General features: G+C 42.9%; 1 protein-coding gene across 1 annotated transcript in view; it reads left to right on the forward strand.

The window, feature by feature from the left end:
• LOC142463207 (putative E3 ubiquitin-protein ligase HERC6) overlaps nt 1–5,611 on the forward strand; it is a 101,785-nt gene that overhangs the window by 68,480 nt on the left and 27,694 nt on the right. The window lies entirely within an intron of this gene.

Below are 5,611 nucleotides of genomic sequence, written 5' to 3' on the forward strand. Positions count from 1 at the left end.
CCCCTGCATCTCCCTCATATCACCCTCCCCTACATCTCCCTCATATCACCCTCCCCTGCATCTCCCTCATATCACCCTCTCCTGCATCTAACTCATATCACCCCCCCCCCTGCATGTCCCTCACATCACCCCCCACCTGCATGTCCCTCACATCACCCCCTGCATGTACCTCACATACCCCCCTGCATGTCCCTCACATCCCCCCTGCATGTCCCTCATATCACCCCCCACCTGCATGTCCCTCACATCACCCCCCACCTGCATGTCCCTCACATCACCCCTCACCTGCATGTTCCTCACATCACCCCCCTGCATGTCCCTCACATCCCCCCTGCATGTCCCTCACATCCCCCCTGCATGTCCCTCACATCACCCCTGCATGTCCCTCACATCCCCCCCACGTCCCTCACATCACCCCCCACCTGCATGTCCCTCACATCCCCCCCTGCATGTCCCTCACATCACCCTCCCCCATGTCCTTCACATCACCCCCCATGTCCCTCACATCAACCCCCCCATGTCCCTCACATCACCCCCCCCATGTCCCTCACATTACCCCCCCATGTCGCTCACATCACCCCCCCATGTCCCTCACATCACCCCCCCCCATGTCCCTCACATCACACACCACCCTGCATGTCCCTCCTCCCTTTCTTCCCCTACCTCAAGCAGCGTGCAGGTGGCGGAAGCATGGCAGTAAGCGGCGGCACGCGCACGCCAGAGCGTGGCTCTGAGCGGGCTCGGGGGGGGGTGATCGGAAGAGCCAGGGAGGTGATCGGAAGAACCGGGGGGGGGGTGATTGGAAGAGCCGGGGAGAGGGGGGGTGATCGGAAGAGCCGGGGACAGGGGGGTGATTGGAAGAGCCGGGGAGAGGATGAGCCGGGGAACGGAAGAGCTGGGGGAGCCGTGTAAAGGAAGAGCCGGGGAGAGGAAGAGAGGGCACACCACCGCAGCACACGCACGCCGCCCCCTGGTGTCCGTTCTCACGAAGCACGCATACGTACACAAGGGCTAAGGTGCAATTTTAAAAAAATGTACGTACTTGCGAGTGTACGTAAAACGGGTGTACTTAAAACGGGGTATGCCTGTATATTGAATATATATTATATATATATATTGGCGCAGAAAGGAAGGAGAAGATAAGATATTAGTACAGGCTGAAAAAACAAAACTTAAATGCATGCTTGCTAATACAAGAAGTCTGACAGATAAAATGGGGGAGCTTGAATTAATAGCTGCAAGGGAGCAGTATGATATCATAGGCATTACTGAAACATGGTGGGATGAAACTCATAACTGGACAGTTAATTTAGAGGTTATTCCTTTTTTCGGAAGGATCAAGCAAATAGAAGGGGAGGTGGATTATGTTTATACTGTATGTTAAACCAGATCTAAAACCTATTATAAGGGATGATGTTTATGAAGGGAATGATGAAAATGTAGAGACCTTGTGGATAGAAATTAGCAGTGGAGGTAAAAGTATAACGAAAATGTTTGTAGGGATATGCTATAAACCACCAAATATCTGTGAGATTGAGGAAGCTAAAATACTTTTGCAAATGGAGAAGGCATCAAAACTAGGTAATGTTTGCATAATGGGCAATTTTAATTATCCAGACATAGACTGGGGAAATGAGATTAGCATTACAACAAAAGAAAACAGTTTTTTGGGGGTGCTTAAAGACAATTATATGACCCAAATTATTGAGGAACCAACCAGGAGAGGGGCAATACTGGATTTGGTGATATCAAACAATGTAGAAGTAATAGCAAATATTCAAGTCCTGGAACATTTGGGTAACAGTGATCATAACATGGTCTCATTTGAAATAAATGATCAAAAAGCAGATTACTTGGGTTCAACAGAGACCTTAAACTTTAGAACGGCAGATTTTAATAAATTGAGGACTAATCTACAAGTAATACACTGGGATGATGTTTTTGCAGGAAAAATGTAGAAGATAAATGGGCAGTCTTTAAAACATTGCTAGAAAAGCACACTTATCAGTTCATACCCTTGGGTAATAAGTATAAAAGAAATAAGTCAAAACCAATGTGGCTGAATAAACAGGTAGGGGAGGAAATTGAAAAGAAGAGCCAGGCTTTTAGATGCTGCAAGTCAGAAGCGATGGAGGCATCGTATCAGAATTATAAGGAATGTAACAAAAATTGCAAAAGGGCAATCAAATTAGCAAAAATGGATAACGAAAAAAGGATTGCAATAGAAAGTAAGATCAACCCAAAAAGTTCTTTACCTTAATTACAAAAAAAATTAGAAAAAAAAATATAGGACCCTTTCAGTGTGAGATGGGCAGGCAGATTATTGGAGATCAGGAAGAAGCAGAGGTACTTCTGTTTACATGGGAAGAATCAATTTCAATAGTAGTGCCGCAGGAGAAAGCCACAACCTCTATATTAAGGAACAATTGTTTAACTGAGGAAGAAGTTCATAGGTGTTCATAAGTAAATAAGGCACCTGGCCTCGATGGTATACGTCCAAGAGTTCGCAAGGAGTTAAATTCAGTAATAGCCAAACCATTACATTTAATATTCATGGACTCCATTTCCACAGGCTCAGTACCACATGATTGGCGTAAAGCAGATATTTATTAAGGCCTATATTTAAAAAGGGAGCTAGATCACAACCGGGGAATTACAGACCTGTAAGCCTGACTTCAATAGTGGGGAAACTACTTGAAGGTTTAATACGGGAGAATATTCAGGAATACCTAATGGAAAACAAAATCATTAGTAATAGTCAGCATGGATTTATGAAGGATAAATCATACCAAACTAACATTATTTGTTTCTTTGAGGAGGTAAGTAGGAATTTAGACCAGGGTAATGCAGTTGATGTGGTCGACTTAGATTTTGCAAAGGCTTTTGATACGGTTCCACACAAGAGGTTGGTGTACAAAATAAAGCAAATTGGACTCAGTAAAAATATATGCACCTGGATTGAAAACTGGTTGAAGGATAGACAACAGAGGGTTGTCATAAATGGAACTTTTTCAGGTTGGGCTAAGGTCGTGAGTGGAGTACCTCAGGGATCGGTACTGGGACCCTTGCTTTTTAACTTTTTTATTAATGACCTTGAGGTTGGCATCGAGAGCAAAGTCTCTATCTTTGCTGATGATACTAAATTGTGTAAGGTAATAGAATCAGAGCAGGATGTAATTCCTCTCCAGAAGGACTTGGAGAGACTGGAAACGTGGGCAGGTAAATGGCAGATGAGGTTTAATACAGATAAATGTAAGGTTATGCATTTGGGAAGCAAGAATAAAAAGGCGACTTACAAATTAAATGGGGATAAATTGGTGGAATCCTTGATGGAGAAGGATTTAGGAGTGCTTGTAGACAGCAGGCTTAGCAATAGTGCCCAAAGTCATGCAGTAACTGCAAAGGCAAACAAGATCTTATCTTGCATTAAAGGGACAATTGATGGAAAGGAAGTAAACATAATTATGCCCCTTTACAAAGAATTAGTAAGACCACACCTTGAATATGGAGCACAATTTTGGGCACCACTCCTTAGAAAAGACAATATGGACAAGAGAGAGTGCAGAGAAGAGCCACCAAATTAATAAAGGGGATGGACAATCTAACTTATGAGGAGAGGCTAGCTAAATTAGATTCATTTACATTAGAAAAGAGGCGTCTAAGAGGGGATATGATAACTATATACAAATATATTCGGGGACAGTACAAGGAGCTTTTAAAATAACTATTTATCCAAAGGGCAGTACAAAGGACTCGGGGCATCATTTTAGGTTAGAGGAAAGGAGATTGCACCAGCAACAAAGGAAAGGGTTCTTTACAGTAAGGGCAGTTACAATGTGGAATTCATTACCCATGGAGACTGTGATGGTAGATACAATAGATTTGTTCAAAAAAAGGTTGGACATCTTTTTAGAAAGGAAAGGTATACAGGGATATACCAAATAAGTATACATGGGAAGGATGTTGATCCAGGGATTAATCCGATTGCCAATTCTTGGAGTCTGGAATGAATTTATTTTTCCCCTTATGAGATATCATTGGATGGTATGGCACTGGGGTTTTTTGTTTGCCTTCCTCTGGATCAATAAGGAAGTATAGATTTAGGATAAAGTATCTGTTGTCTAAATTTAGCATAGGTTGAACTTGATAGACGTATGTCTTTTTTCAACCTCATCTACTTTGTAACTATACAATTTGGGGAAAATAATGATATGTAATCCAGACACTAAGGAGTGTGTATCCTGTAGAGGTTAGTCGTTAAACTGAGATAGTGCCAATTGGGGGCACTTTCACACGGAAACTCACCTTGACTTCCATTGCCATTTAATTAATAAGTCCTTCTGAGTGTTAGAAAGACACATCAGTGCTTAAAATCCAACCTCAGGCAGCAGCAATCCCGAGGCTTCTTCTTCTTTTTTGTACTAATCTGAACCACGTTGCTTTTATCACTGGTAGCGTGGCTATGCCATAAGAAAGCGTTCGGAGCTGGAATAAACTTCATAGCCCATTCACTTGGAGGTATCTTAAGATTGCGCACCCCTGCCTACTGTCCTCTGTTGCTCGCGCCCCCCCCCCCCCTACTTGGCCCCGGCGACCTCTATGACTGCCTGCCCCCTCCCAGTTTGTGCCCCCCTGTCTTAAGGGATAACACGGCTTAGTAAATATGGCACATTATCTCACGCCCTGGAGAATGCGGGGGACGTGTGCTGCTGCCGGCGCCTCACTCCACATCTTCCCTCCTCCCGATCTGACATTGGACCGCAAGTGGCAAAATATTTTGTCGGATATATTCCGACATTGGACCGGAAAGGGTTAATGATTAATTTGTTGCTTTCTTGTTTATTTCTAGTTTTCTTTCAATTTAGATTAAAATTCTGTAGGCGGCTGGTTGGCAAGGCCTATTTTCTGTATTTTCCAAATATGTTTGATCGCCTAAGATTGTAGACAAATCCTTTATACGGTCACAGTAGACTATATAAAAAACCTTCTCTACGGCAAAATTACGTTGAAATTAGATCATTTATTTTTCAAAATGTGTGTTTTGTGAGAGGATTCCCATATACGTGATCAGCTGAAGTTCGGGTACATGCATCAAGCACCAGTACGGTTACTGCACCAGTTCCAGCGTTAACTCCCATTCAAGTCAATAGGAGTTGGGTGCTATAACCTGTACCGGCACCTGATGCATGTGCACTATAGTTATATTTAATCTATTGCTATTGCATAATACACCAACCAGAGTGGGGGAAAAAACCCTAAAGCCTATTCACATGAATACGCGGTGAGATGTCTTCTGCTACTGCCATGTGTTTTATGGAGTAGTTCAGCTTAGTAAATAGAGGCCGCCAGACTATGACCAGAACGCATTGCATCAGGAAGTTAATGTGTATATTTGACAGCAAACATACATATAGAAGAAACATGTGAGGTTTAGAAATCTCACTCGACCATATAATTCTATGAAATGAAGGGCTGTCTTGTTCAACAATTGTAAAATGTATTACAACATGCTGCATGATAAATCATCAGGTGACCAGGATCAATATAATGTAGCTACTTTAAACTAAAACATTGAAGTGTTTGTTATTAGGACTGTCTGTATTCATATTGC

This window comes from Ascaphus truei, chromosome 1 (genome assembly GCF_040206685.1).
Source record: "Ascaphus truei isolate aAscTru1 chromosome 1, aAscTru1.hap1, whole genome shotgun sequence".
In the NCBI taxonomy this organism is placed as follows: Eukaryota; Metazoa; Chordata; class Amphibia; order Anura; family Ascaphidae; genus Ascaphus; species Ascaphus truei.